At 37.6% G+C, this 25,082-nt stretch overlaps 1 pseudogene across 1 annotated transcript; it reads right to left on the minus strand.

The window, feature by feature from the left end:
* Nucleotides 1-17,117: 17,117 nt before the first annotated feature.
* On the minus strand, nt 17,118-18,763 carry LOC308522047 (dnaJ homolog subfamily C member 2-like; annotated as a pseudogene). The gene is made up of 2 exons: nt 18,758-18,763; nt 17,118-18,043 (listed from the first exon to the last, which is right to left on the minus strand). The product of its transcript is annotated as a dnaJ homolog subfamily C member 2-like (transcript).
* Between the last annotated feature and the right edge of the window lie 6,319 nt (nt 18,764-25,082).

The raw sequence follows: 25,082 nt of genomic DNA on the forward strand, positions 1-25,082 counted from the left end.
GCTCTGGAGGTACTTTTTGTATGATCAAAGACAAGGTCAGTTAAGAAATATTGACAATGATAATGCTTCATTTCATCCAGACAACAAATACACGGTAAGACTATCTATGTATACTATGATATAGCTAGATGTAAAATAGTAAAGAATTATAAAAATCATGTTGAAAAGTACTAATTTGTTAGAAAATGTGTCCTTTCTGCACTTACAACTTTTGCATCTTGGTGTATCTTTTCTTTTATTCTTGTCTTGGTTAGCATTTCAGTTGAAAGTTTTGCAGGATCAAAGAAGAGGAGGTAAAAAACCAACAAAAACAAAAAAACACATGATTATTCTCTTCAAATCAACTTAACTTACTGAGTAATTAAAACATAAATTAGAAATCGGTAAAAGTTTCATATGTTCTCAACTATTTATTCAAATTTATAGGAGAAATATTTTCATTAACTTTTCCTAAAAGATTATTATATTTTCTAAATTCATATTCACTTTACTTGCTATTAAGTCTCTGATTCTCTATTGTTACCCAAACTTTTATCTGATCATTTATTCATTTCTGGAATGAATTAATTAAATCTGGAATAATTAATAAGAAAATGTATTCATCTTACTGGAAATAATTCATCATCAACAATTAGTAATTCACCTTTCAGGACTCAGAGCTAATATAGCCTAAACATTTTTTTCTTGTTAATTTTTCACTGAACAATTTCTCATTCTAGCAATTAGTAATGTTTATTTATGGGTAATGAATTAATTGAAAAAATATGCCTCATTAAGAAATGGGTTTTATTTAAAAGTTTACTTTTTTGTGTTTATTTTTTCATTTTATTTATTATTAAGTAAATTAATTGGGGTGACATTGGTTAACATTAACTTATAGGTCTCAACATGAAAATCCACACACACTTTTTGTGTTTAATAATTTCTAATATAAATTTGTAGTATAGTGTTGTTTTAATCAGTTGTGCACTGCTAGTTATTTTAATTATAGCTTAATTCATAAAGAAAAAATGATTAAAGTATTTTTATTCACAAGAAATACAAGCATCTAAATTTAAATATATAAACATATTTTATGAAAGGAATGCATAAAACAATGATACATAAAATGTTTTAAATGATAACATTATATTACATTAGGTAAAATTGCCTGTGAAGAGAAATACAAGGTAAGGAGTACATTAAACACTACAAAATTTATGACTTCTAAAATAGCCACATGTGCTTAGTGGCTACCATGCTGGAGAGTGCAAATATAGACTGTTTCCATCATCATGAAATGTTCTTTTTGAAAGCACTGATCTAGAACAAACTCTGAGAGCAAAGGTTTAATGTTAAGTATATCCAATACAATCAAATGATTAAAGTCCAAAGTGTAGTATGTAAAATTACCTTTTAAAGATGGAGCCCACTATTATGGCTTGCTTATCCTATATAATAAAAGCATGTATGCAAAAAAAAAAAGATTATTTCTAAGTAAATGATTATAGGTGTTTAATTACTATGTAATGTTATTTCACTGTACACATTTAAAAGTCATATAACATTATTTTAAAATGTCAGTACTTCAAAACTTCAACATATACACTATTTGCAACTACAGTATTAAACATAAGAGGAAAATGTTTTAAATCAGCTTAAATTTTGTGAAGATATTCGTATTTTTTAAAAATTTTCTTAAGAGTTTATTAGAACAACATAAAGATCACTGGGTAGTTAACTTATCAAATCCCCTGAAAAGTAAGACTCTGACACTTCACAAAACTTATTCTACCTTAATTTTAACATCACATCTAAGAAACAAAGAAGGAAGGAATGAGGGATCAGCCAATGAAAACCCAAAGAGTAAAACTCAGGTAACAGCAAGATCTGTCCAAACTAATGGCAGCTCCCCAGAAATAAAGGCATTTAACCCTGAGTCAGAGAATAGTAGACAGTAGATTCCACATACTACCTCTACCGTACCATAGCTGGTCAAAGAGTAGAGTGTGACAGTTTGGATTGCGTTAAGTCTGTTGGGATCCACCCAAGCCTTGTAACTGAAGTTCCTGCCTAACTTCTTAGTCTCAACCAATTCTTCCAGTTGTCTGGGCGCCCTGTCCTCCCCCTGAAAATTAAGACTCTTTCTTACCTTGCTCTGTTTACATGTAGTAATATCATCACCCTCTCAACCTCTTAGGTTTCTCACCTGTAAGAGAGAGCATGGCGAGGGAGGCAAGGCTCCACCTCTTCCCACCCTGGTTCTCCAGAGACTGGCCTTACTCCGAAAAAAAACCATCATAACTCTTTTGTTGACCCGGGGGTTTGGGGGGTTGCAGCATAGCATACAGAAATAATACATATAGATGTGATGTAGCTTGCTTATATCCGGGTATGCCCTTGTCATAAGTAGACTATTTTTCTCTTATAATTTTTCAAGTTTAGTCCATTTTCATCTTATAGGGTCCTAAACACTATCAGATCAATAGCCACCAAGGCATTTTCTCCTAGAATGTGTAAATGACTAGAGTTTACATGATAGTGACAGCCTTTTTTGATCTGCAGTGCAATGATTCTCTCAGACACCTCTTTGCACCTGACAATTGGTAAAAAACAAACAAACAAACAAACAAACAAAAAAAACCCAAAAAACCTCTTACCTTCAAAACCAGTTTATGGGGAGTGTCCATCCTGGGCAGCTAACCCTGATGCTTGTCATCCTAGTACTCCCTAGTAACAAGTCCATAAAACTACTATTTTAATTATCTATAATAATAAATGTGTAATATGCTAATTAAACTGGACATCTTTCCGGACAACCTTCCGAATGAAGCTGAAGCTGCCAGGGAATCCCAGGTCCTGGGTGCCAGAGGGAAGCCAGTGCCGGCAGCTGGGGGAAGGGAGGCCTACTCTTGCACGAATTTCGTGCATTGGGCCTCTAGTCTTATCATATTTCAAAATTCTGTGTTCCTGTTTATCTCTTTTATCTTTGATCTTTATTTACAAAAGGGTAAGAAACTACTCACTTTCAAATGTGCTCATTAATTCTTTTTCCCCAAAGTGCTGAGATTTCCTGAGCATATATTAAAGGGTATATGAAATCAAAGTATTTGAAAAATACAGAGTTGGTTACTGTACTATGCTCACAATTTAATCCAACTGGATATCTAGTCAAAGCTTTGAGGTCAGAGAAAGAAAGAGTTGGAGACCAAGCCACTAAAGTTCAGGCAAGTACCTAGGTTTGTATGTGGCATACTGCTCACTGGCCAATCTGTACACTGTAGGCAGAAGAAGTGACATGTTGAAAACACCACACCCAGACCATGTTCATCACATTCCACATTGGGGTAGCAGGGACACATGGTGAAGAACAGTTATGTGACATCAGGTGAGTGCTGGAGGTGCGGCTTTCTCCAGGACAGAAGACCTGGTGGAGATCATTGTTTTTTTCTGAGCCCAGAAATCAGGTGCCATATCTGAGTCTCCATTAACCTGGCTAAAGTGCTCACTCTGCCCTAATGATTCCCAGAGACCCTGCCCTACCCAACTTGTGGACCCACCAAATCCTTTTCCAGACAAAAGGCCTGTATTGGCTCATGCTTTGGACTTTCTTAAAATCTCTTAAACAAACAACATCATTCCTCAGCATGCTCTTACATGAGGTCAGTCCCTACATGGTTGTCAGTCCTTGCAGCCAATCAGTCTGGGGGTAAATCCTTCCATCGAGGTGCCAACAATAATCAAGGCTCAGCTACAATGGGGCAGGGGGAATGTACAAAGTCTAAACGGGGCACAACTGGAGTTCCCACCTCTGATTATTCTGATTATCAGAGAGGATCTGCCACTATACATCTACTACATTAGGCCCCTCTACCAAGCATCACCACCTAATACATAGAAACAAACACAGGGAGGTTGCCAAAATGAGGATACAAAAAATGTGGCCCAGAAAAAGAACTGAACAAAATGGGTAAAAGCAGTTTACTAAATGCAGAACTTAAAATACTGGTTAAAGGATAGTCAATGAACTTAGGAAAAGAGTATATTAACTTAGTGAGAATTTCAACAAAGAGATAAGAAACATAAAAACAGAGTTAGAAAATATAAAAAAGAACCAATCAGAAATTAGAATACACTATCTAAAATGAAGAATGAATCACAGAGAATCAACAGTGGAGTAGATGAAGCAGAGAATCAAATTATAGATTTGGAAGTTAAGAAAGCAGAAAACACCCAATCAAAACAACTAAAAAAGCTGGTAGTTCAAGGTAGCAGTGGAGTAGGTGCATCTTTCTCACACCTTCTCTCAGAACCAAACTGGAAATAAAACCAAACTGGATAACATTCACCCTGAATTACCAACTAAAGACAAGCTAAAGAAAAGACTTTTGTTTGTTTGTTTATTTATTTAATTATTTAATTTATTTTTTTAAGTCATCACCTGAAGACATGGTTTTATTGATTTTAGAGAGAAGGTGAGGAAGGGAGAGGGAGAGAGAAACATTGATGTGAGAGAGAAACATCAATCGGTTCCCTCTCACACATGCCCAGACCAGGGTATGTGCCCTGACTGGAATCAAACTCTGGACCTTTCAACATATGGGATGATGCTCCAACCAACTGAGCCACACAAGCCAGGGCTGAAGAGACTTTTAAACAAGGAAGGGAAGAAAACACCTTCAAACTGGTAGGAAGGGTGGGTTTGCAAGAGGGGCTGGGCCCAGGCCCATGGTCAGCAGGCTGAGGGTGAGGAGGGATATATCCATTGCAGGGTTCCCCCCACAGAGGAGTGAGACCTGGATCCCAGGCTGGGCTCCCCAGCCCAAAGTGCCAGAGCTGGGAACAGCAGCCAGGTGTCACTTCTTGGTGAAAATCAGCAGGGCTTTCACCAACCAGGCAGAGAGGGACCATGCTGGTGACAAAGATACTTTTTAAAAAGAGCCAGAGTATAGGATTATTGTTGACAGCCACTCACCCAGGGCTTCGGCAGAGTGAGGATGGTGCAGAATGTAGTCCTCTGAGGAGAGTCTGTGGAGGGAGGCATTGGGGAGAGATGTGGGAGAGTGGCTTCCAGTATATCTGTGCTGGGTCATCTCACTACCCCACCCCCTGGTACTGCAGCAGCCATTTCTCCTGAGAAGCACAAGCCCCTCCCAGCAACAATTACCCGCCCTCTGTCCTCTGCCATACAGCTCCCCTGCTCTGCATCTCAGCTCCTGCTGAAGAGGCAACAGCAGAATCCAGGCCTATTGGTTTGGGCAGTCTCAAGGGATGTCAGTGACTGGATTTGAGTGGGATCGTCCCTCCCACCTTCCCAGGAACCTAACTTGGCTTCCCCCTCATAGAAGAGCTCATAGAAATGCCCGGCTTCCAGCAGACCCTACCCACCTGCCTAGAAGATGCTCCACTCTGAGATCAGACCTGTGGTTATGGGCTGGGAGGAAACACCCACCATCTCCCCTGAATCTGAATAGCACTGCTCTCTTACAAATCTAGAGTACTATCCTCTCGATGCTGCCATAAGCCCTATCAGAAATAGCATTTTCAGTGACTAATTCTGATGGAAAGGGTGGAGGTGGATCCTAGTCACTTTGAGACATTTACTGATCTGCTCCTGTCATTGCAAGAACGACAACAAAAATAAGTTTATTCCCAGGAATAAGATACCTGGGAATAAATTTACTCAGAAAACTATAGGACATTGAAAAAATAAATAGAGGAAGATACAAACAAGTGGAAGCATATACCATGTTCATTGATTGGAAAAATTATTATCATTAAAATGTCTATACTACCAAAAACAATCTACAGATTCAACACAATCTCTATAAAAATACCAAAGGCATATTTTATAGATCTAGAACAAATATTTCAAAAATATATATGAAACCAAAAAAGACCCTAAATGGCTTCTCAACAATCTTGAGAAAGAAGAACAAAGTTGGAGGATTCACAATACCAAATATCAAACTATACTACAAAGCCATTGTAATCAAAACAGCCTGATATTTGCACAGAACAGGCACATAGATCAATAGAACAGAACAGAGAACCAAGAAATCAACCTAGGCCTTATGCTCAATTAATGTTTGACAAAGCAGGAAGATGGTATGGTGTAAGTTGTAAAACCATAAAAAATTATACAAGAAGACATAGGCAGTAAATCCAAGACATCTTTCAGAACAATATTTTTGCCAATATGTCTCCAAAGGCAAGGCAAACATAAGAAAAATAAACAAACAGGACTTCATCAAATGAAAAAGCTTCTGTATCAAAAAAATAAACCATCAACAAAGCAAAAAGGGAAGCCACTGTATGGGAGAACATATTTGCCAATGATTCACCTTATAAGGGTTTAATCTCCAATATATGTAAAGAACTTATACAAATCAACAGCAGGAAGACACACAATCCCATTAAAAAAAAAAATGGGCAAATGACTTGAATAGATACTTCTCCAAGGAGGACATACAGATGGCCAAGAGACATATGAAAAAATGCTAAAGATCACTAATCATCTGGGAGATGAAAATTAAAACTATAATGAGGTATCACCTTACCTAGCTGAATAGCTACTATCAATAAATAGCAAATAAGAAATGCTGGCAAGGATGCGGAGAAAAGGGAACCCTAGTGCACTGTTGATGTGAATGCAGGCTGATGCAGCCACTGTTGAAAACACTAAAAACGTCCTCAAAAAAATTAAAATGAAACTGCCTTTTGACACAGCAATCCCACCTCAGGGTATATATCCAAAGAATCCCAATATATACGTCAGGGTATATACCCTAAAAAACAATCAGAAAGTATATATGCACATCTATGTTTGTTGCACCACTATTTAAAATAGTCAAGATCTGGAAACAACCTAAATGCCCTTCAGTAGATTTGTGGGGGGAAAAAGCCATAGTACATTTACACAATTGAATACTATGTGACTGTAAAAAGCAGGGAACTCTGACCTTTGATGACAACATAGAGGTTATTATGCTAAGCTAAGCCAGTCAGAGAAAGACAAATACCATGTAATCTCTCTAATATGTGGAATCTGATAAACAAAATAAACTGATGAACAAAATAGAACCAGAGGCATGGGAACATGAAACAGAGTGATAAATGTCAGAGGGTAGGGGTGTGGGGGTAACTGGATAAAGGAAGGTGAAGTGATTTGCTAAAGGACATGGACACAAACAATAGTCTTGTGAGGGCAAAGGAAGGGGAGGTGGTGACTGGATGGAGGTGGGAAAAAGTGTGTGTGTTTGTGTGTGTGTGGCGGGGGAGGGGGGGATTGGAGCACATCTGCAATTGTGTGAACAATAAAAAATTAAAAGTGAAACAACTTAAAAATTCAAAAAATGAGGATAGTGTAAGGAGCCTCTGGGATGACTTTAAGCAAACCAACTTTTGCATCATGGGGGTGCCAGAAGGAGAATTGAGAGTACATGCAATTAGAAACCTATGGGAAATAATGATGGAGAAATTCCCTAACCTGGTAAAGGAAATAGACATACAAGTCCAGGAAACTCATGGAGTCCCAAACAAGATGAACTCAAAAAGTTCCACACCAGTACACATCATAATTAATATTACAAATATTAAAGACAAGGAAAGAATCTTAAAAGCAGCAAGAGAAAACAGTTATGTTCAAGAGAACTACCATAAGACCGTCAGCTGATTTCAAAACAGAAACTCTGGAGGCCAGAAGAAATTGGCAAGACTTGTTCTAAGTGATAAAAAGCAATGACCTACAATCAAGAATATGCTGCTCTGCAGAGCTATCATTTAGTATCAAGGGACAGATAAAGAGCTTTTCAGACAATAAAAAGTTAAAGGAGTTCATTACCATCAACAGCGCAGGCAATGTTAAAGCATCTTCTTTAAGAAGAAAAAGAAGAAAAAAAATAACAGAAATGACAATAAATACATATCAATCAACAATTATTTTAAATGCAAATGGATTAAGTGCTCCAATCAAAAGATATATGGATGCTGAATGGATAACAAAACAAGACCTTTCATAAGCCATCTACAAGAGACTCCCTTCAGATAAAAGACACATACAGACTGAAAGAAAAAAGATGGGAAAAGATATTTCATGAAAATGGAAACAAAACAAAAAAAAAAAAGGGAAAAAATAAACTGGGGTAGGTAGCAGTACTTACACCAGAAAAAATAAACTTTAAATCAAATGATAGCCCTAGCTGGTTTAACTCAGTGGATAGAGTATGGGCCTGTGGACTAAACAGTCCTGGGTTTGATTCTGGCCAAGGGCACATGCTCAGGTTGTGGACTTGATCCACAGTGGGGGGCATGCAGGAGGCAGCCAATCAATGATTCTCTCTCATCATTGATGTTTCAATCTCTCTCTCCCTCTCCCTTCCTCTCTAAAATCAATAAAAATATTTTAAAAAAACAAACAAATGATATATAACAATAGATGAAGAAAGACCCAATGATTCCACTTCTGGGAATTTATCTGAAAAAAACCAAAACATTAAATAAAAAGCAACAACACATATGTTCATATGTTCATTGCAGCAATATTTACAACACCCAAGATTTGGAAGCAACCAAAGGGTTCACCAATAGATGAACAGATAAAGAAGTGGTAGTGACACCATCTGAGAAATTCAACATGGCAGCCGGCAAGACTGGAGTGAGGAAGAAAGTGTGAGTGAGTAAGGGAGCGAGAGAGGAGCGTGTGGATGTGGTGTGTGTGTGTGTGTGTGTGTGTGTGTGTGTGTGTGTGTGTGTGTCTGTGTGTCTGTGTGTCTGTGTGTGTGTGACAGATCTTGCAGGAGTCTAGGGGGTGGCGGATCAGGCACTCCTGGACAAAGAACCCCTGCTACCACCACAGACACTCCCCAGGTGGGAGAGGCTCTGGGATGGAAACCAGGGCATCTTGAAGGTGGGAGCAGCAGAGGCTAGGAGTATAGCCTTACACCAGGCAGACTGGCCTTGGACACCACCCTGGCCCCATGCAGTGAGCAGTGTGCTAGCAGGACATTGCAGTTACCCCACCTGTGGCTCCGGGACCTCCCCAATGAGTTGCAGAGGGATCTGAAGAGACCCTGCCACCGGCTCCAGGACCTCACAGGGAGTCACATGCCAGAGGGACCGCTCGCCTGGCCCCACACACCCTGAGCTTCTGCAGCTGCCTGCGAGACCAGATGCACAGGGGCAGAGATTACAACTCAGAACAGAGACAATCAAGGCAGGAGACTCAAGGCACACCCAGCCTCGGACTGACCACTGGACTGCTAGGGGATTCAACTCCTTGGACCTCAATCAGGTTGCCCAGGTCCATAAAGGAATAGTGACTCACATTCACCTGCACCGCAGCAGCTTCCAGGAGACCCTGGATAGACACACCAAGGGAACAGATTCAACAACCTCAGAGCACAATACAGGAGCTGCAACATCACTGATAGCAAGTTGGAAGGGAGATCCTTCCCATGAACAGAACATCAACAATCAAGTGGGGCAGGAAAACACACCCACCATATTCCTGAAAGCTAAACAGCACCGTCCCCCCTAAAACCCCATCAACAAACAGACTTTTGCGTGATTCAGATTGACACGTGGCTGACAGGCAAAGGCAGGCAGAGGCAAAGCCAAGGGACCCAGGAGAACTTTGCTGAGCCAAGCCCTGAGCACCACCTTAGAGGGCAGAGAGACCCCTCCTACTGTGGGCAAGGCCTGTGGAGCCCGACACAAGTGGTGGATCGGTGGTTCTGTGCATCGCCTGGAGCAGCAAAAAACACTCAAAAGCTTGCACGGGGTCTGGGTGAGCCACATAGTCAGACAGACTATGAGGAGACTTCATCCGCGAATGGGAAAATAACCGTCAAGACCCAACTACATCAAGAGAACCCAAATAACTCAAGTAGGGGCCTTTCCTAGGACACCCAGCTCAGGAGAGCATAGTAGGAAACATTAGTATCCCATTAACATCACAGGATACATATTCTAGACAAAAAATCAACAAGGAAACAGCCATCCTAAACAAATCACTAGGTCAGATGGGACTAATTGACGTCTTCAGGACATTTCACCCCAAAGCTATGGAGTACCAGTGTACATTCTTCTCAAACACACGTGGGACATTTTGAAAAATAGACCACATGTTAGGGCACAGGCTAAGTCTCTACAAATTCAAGAAGACTGGAATCATAGCAAGCATCTTCTCAGATCACAGTGGCATAAAATTATAAATCAACTACAATAAAAATACTAAAGCCCTAGTCAGTTTGACTCAGTGGATAGAGCATCTGCCTGTAGAATGAAATGTCTTGGGTTCGATTCCAGTCAAGGGGACATGCCCGGGTTGAGGGCTCCATCCTCAGCAAGAGGCCTGCAGGAGGCAGCAAATAAATGACTCTATATATCATCATTGATATTCTCTCTCTCTCTCCCTCTCCCTTCCTCTCTGAAATCAATAAAAATATATTAAATAAAATAAAAACACTCAAAAACAATCAAACACATGGAGGCTAAATAGCATGCTATTAAACAATGAATGGATTACCAAAGAGTTCAAAGAAGAAAAAAAAAGATCCTGGAAACAAATGACAATGAAAACACAACAATCCAAAATCTATGGGATACAGTAAAAGCAGCCCTGAAACAGAATTCATAGCACTACAGGCATACCTCAAACACAAGAAAAACTTGTAATGTTATCTAAGCCTATAATTTAAAGAATTAGAAAGAGAGCAACAAGATAAGGCCAGAGTAAATAGAAGGAAGGAAATAATAAAGATCAGAGCAGAAATAAATGACATAGAGACAATAAATAAATAAATAAATAAATAAATAAATAAATAAATAATAAATAACACAAAAAGATCAATAAAACCAAGAACTGATTCTTTGAAAGGATAAATAAGATTAATGAACCTTTAGCCAAACTCAACAAGAAACAAAGACAGAGGACCCAGATAAAAAAAAAAAAAATCAGAAATGAAAGAGGTGAAGTTATAACTGACCACATAGAAATACAGAATATTATAAAAACAAAACAAAATAAAACTAAACAACAACAACAACAAAACAACAACAACAAAAATTATGAATATTTCTACTCCAACAAACTGGACAACTTTGATGAAATGGACAGATTCATAGAAAAATACAATCTTCCAAACTCAATCAGGAAGAATCAGAAAACCTACACAGGCCAATAACTACTGATAAAATTTAAGCATTAATAATAATAAAAAAAAGTCAGCAAACAAAATCCCTGATCCGGATGGCTTCAAGAGGGAGTTTTACCAAACATTCAAAGAACTAACACTGATTCTTCTCAGACTATTCCGAGAACTTCAAGAAAAAGGAACACTTCAAAGATCTTTCTATGAGGCTACCATTATCTTAATCCAAAACCAGATAAAAACACTACAAAGAAAAAGAATTATAGGCCAATATCCCCAATGAATATAGATGCTAAAATCCTCAACAAAATATTAGCAAATCAGATCCAGCAATACATTAAAAAGATCATATACCATGACCAAGTAGGGTTTATTACAGGGATGCAAGGATGGTACAATATCTGAAAATCAATAAATGTGATATAGTACATTACAGATTGCTAGACAAAAATCACATGATCATATCAATTGATGCAGGAAAAGCATTTGACAAAATCCAACACCCATTTTTTTATAAAACGCTCAGCAAAGTGGGAAGAGAGGGATCATACCTCAACATAATAAAAGCCACATATGAAAAACCTGTCATACTCAATGGGAAATAAAACTAAAACTATTTCCCCTTAGAACAGGAACAAGACAGGGATGTCCATTTTCACCACTCCTGTTCAGCATAGTACTAGAAGTGCTAGCCATAGTGATCAGATAAAAAGAAAAAAGAAAAGGCATCCAAATTGGAAAAGAGGAAGTAAAACTCATTATTTGCAGATGACATTATATTATACATAGAAAACCCTAAAAGTTTCATCAGAAAACTACTAGGTTTAATAAAACATTTCAACAATGTAGCAGGATACAAAATTAACACCCAGAAAACTATGGAATTTTTATACATCAATAATGAAATCAGAAAGAGAAACTAAAAAGAACAGTCACATTTACCATTGCAAGAAAAAAAAACATTAAGATATTAGGAATAAACTTAACCAAGTAGATAAAATACCTATACTCAGAAACCATAAAATGTTGAAAAAAGAGATAAAATAAAATATAAACAATTGGAAAAATATACCATGTTCATGGATTGGTAGAATCAACATTAAAATGTCTATACTACCCAAAGCAATCTATAGATTCACTGAAATTTCCATTAAAATATCAATAGCATATTTCACAGACCTAGAACAAACTCTCCAAAAGTTTATATGGAATAGAGAAAGACCCTGAATAGCCACAGCAATCCCAAGAAAGAATAACAAAGTTAGAGAAATCACAATACCAGATATCAAGTTATACTACAAAGCCACTGTTTTCTAAATGCTTAGTACTGGCACAAGAACAGTTATATAGAACAATTGAACAGAAAGAGAACCCAGAAATCAACCCAAGTCATTATGCTCAATTAATATTGACAAAGGAGGCAAGAGCATACAATGGAGTCAAGACAGTCTCTTCAATAAATGGCATTGGAGGAAAAATGAAACTAGAACACCAACTCACACCATACACAAGAATAAACTCAAAATGGATAAAATACTTAAATATAAGATGGGAAACCATAAAATCTTGGAGGAATCCATAAGTAGCAAAATATCAGAGATATCTCATAGCAATATGTTTACCACACAGCTCCTAGGACAATGGAAACTAAGGAGAAAATAAACAAATGGGACTACATCAATATAAAAAGTTTCTGCACAGCAAGAGAAACCATCAAAAAATCAAGAAGCGAGCCCACTTCAGAGGAGAACATATTTGCTAATGTTACATCTGATAAGGGTTTAATCTCCAAAATTTATAGGGAACTCATACAATTTAACAAAAAGAAGGTAAACAATCCAATCAAAAATTGGCAAAGTACCTAAATAGACACTTCACGAAAGTGGACATACAGAAGGCCAAGAGCATATGAAAAACTGCTCAAACTCACTAACTATCTGAAGGATGCAAATTAAAATGACAGTGAGGTGCCACCTCACACCTGTCAGAATGGCTATCATCAACAAATCAACAAATGACAAGTGGTGGCAAGGATGTGAAGAAAAGGGAACCCTCATGCACTGCTGGTGGGAATGCAGACTGGTGCAGCCACTGTGGAAAACAGTATGAAGATTCCTCAAAAAATTAAAAATGCAACTTCCATTTGACCCAGTGATCCTACTTTTAGAAATATATCCCAAGAATTCAGAAACACTCATCAGAAAGAATATATGCCCCCCTATTTTCATAGCAGCACAATTTATCATAGCTAAGATTTAGAAAAAAAACCTAAGTACCCATCAGCAGATGAGTGGATTAAAAAACAGTGGTACATCTACACAATGGAGTACTACGCTATTGTAAAAAAGAAAGAACTTACAATTTGCAAAAAAATGAATGGACCTGGAGAGCATTATGCTAAGCAAAATAAACCAGTCCGAGAAAGATAAGTATCATATGATCTCACTCATTTATGGAATATAATGAACAACATAAACTTATGAACAAAAATAGATCCAGAGACATAGAAGCATGGAACAGACCTTCAAACATCAGAGTGAAGGCAGGTAAGGTTGGGAGGTGGTGGGCAAGAGATCGACCAAAGGACTTGTATACATGCATATAAGCATAATCAATGGACACAGACAATAGGGGGTGAAGGCCTATGCTGGGTGGTGGGGGGCAGGCTGGGAGAGGTCAATGGGGGGAAAGGGGACATATGTAATACTTTCAACAATAAATAATTAAAAAAATAAATGTCTAATCACTAGGTTGTATGCCTGAAACTAATATAATATTGTCTGTCAATTCTAATTGAAAAAATAAAGCAAAAATATAGAATAAATTTATCAGATTTCTTTTGTAGGGAGCTTGTGGACATTGCAGGTGAAAAGTGGTACGTCCATTGTTCCCTGATTCTCTCTAGGTAGATTGTTACCGGAAACACTAAGCTTTCAATTTTTGTCCCATTGAAATCATTTATCCTCTACAGTGTTTTGTTTAGACTCATTATAGCCCTTCCACACATTGCAGTGTCATTCATCTATTTACATGCATTACGTCTTCATTTGAAAGAGATAGTCTAAGAAAAAGGAAAGCATCTGATTTATTTTAATGTCCTAGAAGCTTGGATAATTATAGGTGCTTAGATGAGTCTCATTAAATTCTAAATGAATAAGTGAATGGGAGCTCAGGGTTTTCTATTTCACTATTTTCTTTTTCACTTATACTCTTTCTGAAATGGGAGTGTTTTTCATCTAGTAAACCTTTGAAGTTAGGCTATGAGAAGCAATGCCTATGGCACATAGTTTGTCTCATAGAGGACCTGTACTGACCAGTCTATAATAGCTAGTACTTCTGTGGAGAACTGTGAGCTCATACCATGGAGAACCCCAAGGGCATGAGAAGGAGGGCTGATACCTCCACATTCTTGATCACACAGCACTAAGTCAGAATAAAACAGGGGCAGAGGTGAGTAGCAGGAAGTCTGGGTGAAGATGTAGAAATAAAAAGAGGAAGATAGACAGGAGGGAGAAAATTCACCTGAGACTGACACCAGAGGAGCACAAAGATGCTGCTGCTGAAGAAATGAAACTGTATGTCTCTAGTCTAGACTATGTTTGTATGTGACAAGTTAGCTGCGGATCTGTTCATGGACTTTCTTCTTGCCCTCTGGACATTTGGGAGATAGTGGTGGGATCACAAAATGAAATGAACCATTAATGAGAGCTGGGAAAGAGGCATGAGTGTTCCTAGGTAATATCCTTGCTTAAAAACACAAGAAGCACTAGTTCACCAAGTAAACATTTCACTTATTCACTAAATCCCCATGCAATAATTTATTTCTCTGGAAAATAATAATGTATAAGGCTTTCTGCCTTTGCATTTTTCCAGCTTAAATGGCCCATAAACCACCCATGTTTTCCCACCATATCTCCCAACAGGCCCATTGACCTGAAGCACTGACCAGAAATAATTAACTCCCATTATCTTGGAGGATACGCAAGTGTGCATGTAAAACGCACTTTCAGAATGCTTTATTTTCTGTAAGGCTTCTAATGGGATTTGGTTTTCTTCCTGCAAATACAAATAATATATTCCTTTTATCATGTAACATTCTCAAGCGTAAGACACATGAGAATTTTTTCTGTATCAGTCATATAAAGTTAATATAAACAGATTGTAAAGAGAATATGAAAAGGCAAGAGGAAAAGACTTTCACCAGAGGGATGGAATTGATTTTACCCAACATTGATTCTCTAAAGTAGGATCCATGCAGCAAATTAATATTCAATGAGATCCAGTAAATAAAATTGAAGAACTATAAATAACATTACAATTTTCAAAAAGTATGTTCAGAAACCATTTTGTATTTCTGTCTGAATATGCAGTAGGCTCTGTTTCACATAGTAATTTTGTTACAAAAAAAATAGAATAGCATGTAACTATAAGGGAGGGGAATATTGCTAATGTCTTGCACTAACCAGAAGATGAAAAAAAAAAGTGAAAGGGGATCATTTCCTAATCTGCAGAAGAATAAACCAATAAAAATAATTGTTGCCAAGGGTATTGGGAAAGTGTTGGTTGAAGAAAGAACATCATGCTTATTTTATTATTATTTTCACTTAGACCAGGAGATTAACACCATGTTTTCTTTCTCTGCTTTTGCTAGTTGGAGCTGTGAAGCCACATGAGTGAGAAGGGGCCATGGAAAAATACTGACACCTTGGACCAAAGCGACCTTTACTGCAGAACGACTAGAAGAACCGGTTTCTATGATGCACACTGACCACCAGGGGGCAGACGCTCAATGCGGGAGCTCAGCCAGAAGTCAGGCTCACAGCTGGTGAGCGCAGAGACAATGGCGGAGCCTCTCCGGTCTCCGTGACAGCACTAAGGAGCAGCGAGCAGGCAGGAGGTAGGGAGTGACCAGTCCCGGACCGCAAGAGGGATGTCTGACTGCCAGCTTAGGCCTGCTCCCCGCGAGAGGGTGCAGGCCAGGCTGAGGGACCCAGTGCACCATTATAAATGTTTTGCCATCAAAGTCCTTAACAGGAGAAAGAGGTCAAGATTTTAAAAAAATTAAAAAGTGCTCAAATAAGTAATGATTGAGAAGTTCACATTTTTGGGCAAAAGATATAAATATACAGATTCAACAAGCCTGGAAAACACCATAAAATGATAAACAAATTAATTCACAGTAAGGCCCTTCCTAGTAAAAATTCAGAAATTAAAGACAAATAAAAGTTTTCTTAAAGCAGTGAAGAGAAACAAAACCTTAACTACAGAGAAAGAACATTTAAATGAGTGGATTTCTTTTCTTTTTCTTTTTTTATATTTACACAGTATATTTATTTTTGAAATAAGAAATAATACATACACAGTATGGAAAATAAAAGTAGAAAGATAAAATCACTCAAATTATAACTCATTTTTTTCTGAAAAAATTTTTAGGAAAATATATGCATAATGAACTTATTGTTCTGTAATATTAAAAAAAAAATTAGTGCTGCATGGAAAACATTTTCCCATGGACTAACCACTCTTTGACAATGTTTGATGCTTCTATATCTCTGGGTCTATTTTCGTTAATCAGTTTATGTTGTTCATTAAATTCCACATATAAGTGAGATCATGTGATACTTATCTTCCTCTGACTGGCTTATTTGGCTTAGCATCATGCTCTCTAGGTCCGCCCATGCTGTTGCCAATGGTAAGTTCTTTCTTTTTTACAGCAGCGTAGTAGTCCATTGCATAGGTGCACTGCAGTTTTTTAACCCACTCATCTTCTGGTGGGCACTTAGGCTGTTTCCAAGTCTTAGCTATTGTAAATTGCACTGCTATGAACATAGAAGTGCATATATTCTTTCTGATTGATGTCTTTGATTTCTTATGATATATTCCTATAAGTGGGATCGCTGGGTCCAATGGGAGTTCCATTTTTTTTTTTGCAAAGTATTTTCAGTTTTATTATAAAAATGCACACACAACAAAGATTGTCTTAAGTCATTTCTTGGTTCTACTTGCTTTTAGTACTTGCTCTTGAGCAGCTTTCTTTGCTCTTACCATCTTGACAAGTTCCTTATATCGTTCCATGCAGTCCTTCTTTGTCCTGGCAGGCACTGCTTCTGCTATTTTTTCCCATCTTTCAGGTGTATTTACTGGGTATGTTTTCAAGGCCTGTTCCAAAAGTTTCTGCTCTTCTGTTGTCCAAGGGGTGAAATCTGTGCATGGAGCTTCAAATCGTTCTGAAGGTGTTGCATTGTCTGCTTGAGGCACTACTCCATGTTCTTTTTTAAATTTATCAAAAGCCTTTTTTTTATGTCATTTTTTTGATGAGGGTCAAGTTTTTGAAGACTTTTTGCCTTGCTGATAACATCTTTGGCGGCTCTCTTGACTCCAGAAGAAGAATGTATGTTCATGTAATTAGCAGTAACTTCCCATCTTGAATTTGTTCCAGCAGGGAAGAGGTTCACAGCTTTAATTAGTAATTGCAAATCATCTTGTGACCAGTTTTTACTGCTATTTCCACCTCCACCAGCTGACTTCTGTGCATTCTTAGATGCTTGTCGCATACGAGCCTCAGCTTCCTCTTTCTCTTTTCTAATTTGCTCATTTATTTTTCTGTTTTTCCAGAGCAGCCTTTCCTACTTCTTTTGTAAATGATGTGAGTGTTTCATTCAACCACTGTAAACTTGCTAATTCAAGGCAATCGCAAAGTTTTTCCACTTCTTCCATCATTTTAACACGCTCTGCCTCATTGTCAGAAAAGTGATTCCAGGCCTTGCATGAGTTTCAAAGTTTTTGCCTTTCCTTTCTGATGGCTTTTTCTGGATATCTTTTTCCTTCTCTGCCAGTAATGCTTGTTGTCTAACTTCCTCTTCTTCTTTCTCTTTAGCTAATCGAGCAGCTTCTAATGGTGTTAATTCTACCTGTCCATGAACATAATATATTCTTCAATTTGTTTATATCATCCTCTATTTTTTTTCAATGTACTGTAATTTTCTGAATACAAATATTTTGCCTCCTTGGTTAAGTTTATTTCTATGTATCTTAATTTTTTTGCTGCTGTGGTAAGTAGGATTGTTTTCATAGTTTCTCTTTCTGAGAATTCATTATTGGTGTATAAAAAAATAACCCACTAAAGATTAATGAGATCAAGATCTGTTTCTTTGAAAAGATGACAATATTGATGAACCTTTAGTCATATTTATCAAGAAACAAGGTGAGAGGACCCAAATAAATTAAAACAGAAATAAAAGCAGTGAAGTAACAACTGACCACACAACAATACAAAGGATTATAAGAAATGAGAAACTATATACCAACAAGCTGGACAATGTGGATGAAATGGGAAAATTCCTAGAAAAATACAATCTTCCAAAACTGTAGCAGGAAGAATCAGAAAACCTGAATAGGCCAATAACAATTGATGAAAATGAAGCAGTAATCAAAAAACTCTCAGCAACCAAAAGCCCAGCTTTACAGGGGAGTTTTACCAAACATTCAAAGAAGAACAAACACGTATCTTCCTGAAACCTTTCCAAAAAATCAAAGAGGAAGGAACACTTCCAAGCTCTTTTTATTAGGCCAGCACTATTCTAATCCCCAAACCAGATAAAGATACTACAAAGAAAGAGAATTACAGCCATTATCCCTGATGAATGCTAAAATCCTCAACAAAATTTTAGCTCCAGCAATATATTGAAAAGATCATACCCCATGATCAAGTGATATTTACTCCAGGCTTGTGTTATATTCACAAATTAATAAACGTGATACATCACATAAAGAAATTGAAAGACAAAAATCATTATGATAATATCAATAGATGCAGAAGAGGCATTCATTCTATAAAATCTAACACCCTTTGTTGATAAAAACTCTCAGCAAAGTGGGAATAGAGGGATCATACCTCAAAAAGTAAAGGCCATACATGACAAACCTACAGCCATCATCAAAATCAATGGCTAAAAACTAAAACCATTTCCCCTAAGGCCAGGAATAAAACAAGGATGCCCACTTTCACCACTCTTATTCAACATAGTACTGGAAGTCCTGACCATAGCGATCAGACAAGTAGAAAACATAAAAGGCATCCAAATTGGAAAGTAAGAAGTAAAACAGTCCATTATTTGCAAATATTGTACATAGAAAACCCAAAAGATTCCACCAAAAATTTACTAGATTTAATATTTTCCACAATTTTAAGCTGATCTTTTTTTCCCCTTCCAAGATCTTATCTAGGATACCATATGACATTTCATCAGTCTCTTTATATTTTTCTTGACTGAGACAGTTCCTCAGACTTTCCTATCCTATATAATAAAGAGGTGATATGCAAATTGACCGTCACACCCGCACACATGATAGCCACCCCCATGTGATCAAAGATGGTCCCCCCCATGTGGTCACAAGATGGCCACCACATGATGGCCAGCAGGGAAGGGCAGTTGTCAGGTGCTGGAAGCTGATCCAAGCTTGACGCAGTCGCTGCAGGGAAGAAACATCTGCACAGCTTATGCTTCAAGGGACCTGGCATATATGGCATACTGTTCTTAATATGTTTGCTCCCCCTCTTAACGCTATGTATTTTAAACAGGACCACCTCTCCGAGAAAGGTTGTTTCCCCAGGTGAGGATTTTTATCAGAAAAACCCCTTAACTAAGTGCCAGGCGGGTAGTTAATCACTTTAACTACGAACAATCACGCTTAAGCTACGTAATCTTTACTTAGACTGATCTCCTTCAGTTACTTCCTTGTAGCTTAATAGAACAATAGAGTAACCTTGGAATGGAGATAAGAAATGCCCTGACCTTTGAATTAGAATGGATAGGATTAAGATCAAATAGTATAAATACAGATGTAAGAGGACAATAAAGAGAAGAACCTGGCTATGATGATCACCTGAACGCTGCTTCCATGTCATTCCTTCTTCACCGACTCCATCTACATCTTGGGGAACCCCTGGACCTGCTGGGGCTGGACCCCAACAGTGGGGAACCAGGACAGCAGGGAGGGCAGTTAGGAGTGACTGGGCTGGCAGGGGAGGGCAGTTGGGGAGGACCGGGCCTGCAGGAGAGGGGAGTTGAGGGTGACCAGGCCTGCAGGGGAGGACAGTTAGGGACAATTGGGCCAGCAGGGAGACAGTTAGGTGTCGATCAGGCTGGCAGAGGAGTGGTTAGGGGGTGATCAGGGTGATGGGTAGAAATGGTTATGGGCAATCAGGCAGGCAGGCAGGCAAGTGGTTGGGAGCCAGCAGTCCCAGATTGTGAGAGGGATGTCCAACTGCTGGTGTAGGCCAGATTGGTCCCAGATTGGAGAGAGTGCAGGCTGGGCTGAGTGAGGGACACCAGTGCACAAATTTCATGTATCCGGCCTCTAGTTTTAAATAACCTTGATAGTTTTGAGAAACACTGGTCAAGCGTGCTGCAAGATAACCTTCTATTAGAATTTATCATAATTAAAAAGCCTGATGTGTTTTGGGGAGAAGATCAAAGAGGGAAAGTGCCATTTCAGGACATATTAGGGTTATATGCTAGCAACATGATTTATGACATTTGGTACTGACAGTAATCACCTGGCTGAAGTAGTGTTTGTTTTTTCCACTGTAAAGTTACTTTCCCTATTCTTTTCAGAAGTAACTTTTTCGGAAGAAAATAGTTGATCACTGCTCACATTTTAGGAGTGGGTATATTTCTTTTTTAAACAATTATTTATTGAAAATTATTTTGCTTTATGTTAAAAGTTGTTAGTAATGTTTTTATGCTGGCTTAATTTCATACTGTTGTCAGGAAACATACACTTGATTATTCTAGCTTCTTGAAATTACTCAGACTTGCCTTTTAACCCATTTCATAGGACAATTTTAGTAAATTTTCTACACACTCTTTAAAATAATGTGCATTCTCTCATTGTTAGATGCCAAGTCCTACATATGTGAATTACACAAATTTGTTTATCATGTTGTTAAAATCTTCTAAGCCTTTAGCAATTTTTTTTATATATTACCAAGAATTATATATTAAAAAGTATGTCCAACTTTTCATGAAAAATAGTCAAAAAAATAATATTGGATTATAACCTGAAATACAAAATAAATATACCTGAGCCCATACTGATATAAATAAAAGATTGAATAAATTTAAAAATGAGGAAAGAGATTTCCCATGCAGAAAAATTCCAAATTATTTATGTAAATATACTGCCCTCAAAGAGGTAGAACATACCTGACAACCAAGGAACTAATAAATACTACTTCAGCCAGGTGATCAAGGGCAGTATCCACAGTGATATCATGTACTCTTGGTAAAATGTGATGAAAAGGGCATTTCACTTTTGTGGTCTTCTTGTCAAAGACTGAAACTCCAATCTAATCATAAAAAAAAAAAAAAATCAGCAAAATCTCCAAAGAGGGACATTCTACACAAAACAAACCAAACACACACACACACACACACACACACACACACACACACACACACAAACACACACACACACGCACGCACACACAAATGATAAGAACACCCCACACTATCAAGCCATCCAAAACAAAGAAATTATGACAAACTGTCCCAGTCAAGAGGAGCCTTGGGAGATATGGAGATGGAATATGATGTAGTAACCTTGATGGGATTTTGGAACAGAAAAAATATACAAAAAAGCTAAGAAAATGTGAATACAGTATGAATTTTACTTAGTAATAATATATCTGTTTTTGTTCACTGAGTCTAACAAATGTAAGAAATTAATAACAGGGAATTGAGAAATGTGGTATTTGGGAACTTGTCATGTTATCATCACAGTTTTTCTGTAAATCTGTTATTTTAAAAATTAGTTATTTTTAAAATCCTATCTTTCTATGTAATTTCGTTCCATGGAATTCTTTCTTATAAACTACTTTGTCAGCAGAAACAGAAATCATGGCACAAGACTTTTGCCTTTTTCTCTTGCTTTCTTCATATATTAAAGGCAAATGTGGAAGTCTAGCAGCTATCTTGCAATCGTGAGGTGGTGACTAAGAAGTACATGCTGAGGGTGTGATAGAAAGACCAGCAGGATAGAGCTGCAAATGAATGATTACTGTCCATCTCTGCACTTTCTATTACTACCTGAAATGAATAAACACCTTCATTATTTAAGCCACTGAGTGTTAGCTCTTCTGTTATGCACAACCAAATTGAGTCTTAATATATAGGTACTCAATAATTATTTGTTGAATGTGTTAATAAAGATTTTTTTAATTATTGGGAAAAAGCAGCTGACATGTGGGTATCATTTAAAAGTATGGAATTATCTTTCTGCACATTGATGGTCTGGTTCTGATAATAGACAGCAAATAATGAAGAACATCTCCATTGTAAGGAAAATATATAGAAGGTATATTAGAAAAAGCATAGACAGTTGATGCTAAAAAGACTTGAATTATAAATATTTGCATTTTCATTCAGTAGCTCTTTGTCTATGGATAATGTAATTAATATCTTCAATTAGTAGTTGCCTTATGTGTCAAATAAGTCACTCACTCTTTTATGGAAGTGTCTATAAAATAAAAGAATGGGATAACTTATATAAAGCAATTATTACATGCCAAGCTAATGCAAACCACTAAACAAATATTGAATCCCTTTCTTTGTCAGAAATATTCAAGCAAAACTTCTCAACGTTTATGGGGCATTTCTCAATAATACCTTGCAAAGCTCCTGAACGTTGAAGGGATTGTTACCTTCTTCTTAGTGAGAGTGGTGATTTTTTAAACCAAGTTAAATGTACTTGTTTTCTTGCTAGCAACATCTTTTCTACCTACAAATTATGACTAAATCATAAAGTGTATTTTGATAATAAATGTTTTTATTCTCATTTTATGTTGAGGCTCTTAGTGAAGCTTAGTAATTTTCCAAAGATCTGCAGGTAGTAAAATGACAAGTATGAAATTAAAATTCAATGTTATATTTTCAGGTGAAGATTTTTTTTTAATCTGTATTGCCTCTATGTAATCCCAGTTAGAGGAACTATTAAGATTTAGAAAAGTACTAAATTATAAATTGAGTAGTTAGGTTTCTTGCAGTGCACAATAGCATCCATTATATTAATATTACTGATTCAAAGGAATTGTCACATATATTCTTAATCTCCCTAAAACTCCTTTGTATAAAGTAACATTATATTTATAATTTCAAATGAGGAATAGTTTGTGAAATATGACTTCTCCAAGATCATAGAGTTGGTGAGTGGCAGAGCTGGGACACAGGCTCAGGTATGTTATATACCTTAGCTGATGTAGTTATACGAATCCTGAAATGTTCTTTTAAATATGATCACATTTCCTTTGCCCAGAGGTTTTCATATTTTAATATATTTGCAACAAAATATATATTAGAAATAAATTACTGATTGACTTAAGAAGCTTTTTATTCCAGTTTAAGTCTAAGCCATATTCTGCAGTTGTTAGTATTATTTTAGATGTAACTTGGTAAGTAAAGTCTGGGAAATATCATGCTATGGAATAGACCTTTTAGACTGTACTAAATATTTGAGGATATAGCTTCCAAGGCAGAAGGATGGGGAGGGGAAAATGGGAAATTATCTCACCCACTGAACAAAGAAATAAGCAGTCTTGGGATTTTCCAAGATAAAACCACCAGATGTTTTCATAAATTCTGGGAAGAGCCACACAATGTAAGAAGGGTCCTTGGAGTCTAGTCTATCCAGAAGGAAAACCTTGACACCTACAGGGAGGAAATGTATAAAATCCTTGAACCCCCATCAGGTGGAGCGCTCAGACTAGTTGAGTTGACCACTTGTGCTTTATGCCAAGTACATTCTTAATAAATTCACTTGCTTTGCGTCCTTAAGAAATTCACTTGCTTTGTCTCAACACTGCTTCCTGTCACTTGTCTGAATTCTTTCTAATGAGCAAGACAAGAGTCAAGGAAGGGATTGGCCCCTCTGACCTAGATGGTTCTCCGGTAACATCTTTCTGGTGCTGTGACTTGGATCACTAAATCACCTGATTTCACTTTGACTGTGACATAGGAAAGCAGTAAGCTTTATCCCCAGCCAGGAAACTTTTTATGCATGCATATTAGTTTTCTTAGGGAAAGAGGAGAGAGCAGTGGCATAAGGAATTAGGCAATTAGAATAAGGTATGTCCACTTAGGTTTCTCCTAGGGTCTGAAGGAAAAGGTCAGTTCCTCTCTCTGGTTCGAATCTTGAATGTCCTTATGTGATGGTGTCTAGAGTTGAAACCTAAGACATTTAGGGGCCTGATAGGGACTTCCATTTAATTTGAAATTAACTGATTGGCTTATCCAGGGATATGCACATAGCATTAGTCACCCAACATTCCAAGCTCTACTGGTTGTTTGACAGGGCCAGGAGAGAAACTGAGACAAATTAGAGAGTATGGGATGACCAGAAAAGTAACAAATTCTTGGAGCCCCACTCTCAAACAGCACACAGAGACCCACTACATCTAATTACTAGCCCATCTGTTCACAGGCATGACTACTAACATAATAAATTTAAGCTGCTGTTTGGTTACTAAGCTGCTGCATCTCTGCCCCATCAGGCTTTTGGCAAGTCTGTTGGCATTTATACTCTCTCTGTGGTGCTTGCGGGGGAGGAACTTGCTGTGTGTGCAGGGCTTCACAGTATAGACCTAATCGGGGACCCCACTTATTCACAAGATATTACCCAGATTCAGGGAGGAGGTCCCTTCCCTTGCTTGTTTATATGAACACTAGAGGCCTGGCGCACACAATTTATGCATGGGTAGGGTCCCTAGGCCTGGCCAGCAATCAGGGCAGATCGGGGCCTTCTGGCTACTGGCCAGGGCCTTCCTTCTTTCCTCACTGGCGGTCAGTGCACATCATAGCTAGTGATCAAACTCCTGGTCTCCAGATTGAACTTCTGCAGGGACACTTTGCATATTAGCCTTTTATATATTTAGATTGTAAGGAAAAACACTGG

This window comes from Myotis nattereri (genome assembly GCF_964212035.1).
Source record: "Myotis nattereri genome assembly, chromosome: 7".
NCBI classification, from domain to species: Eukaryota; Metazoa; Chordata; class Mammalia; order Chiroptera; family Vespertilionidae; genus Myotis; species Myotis nattereri.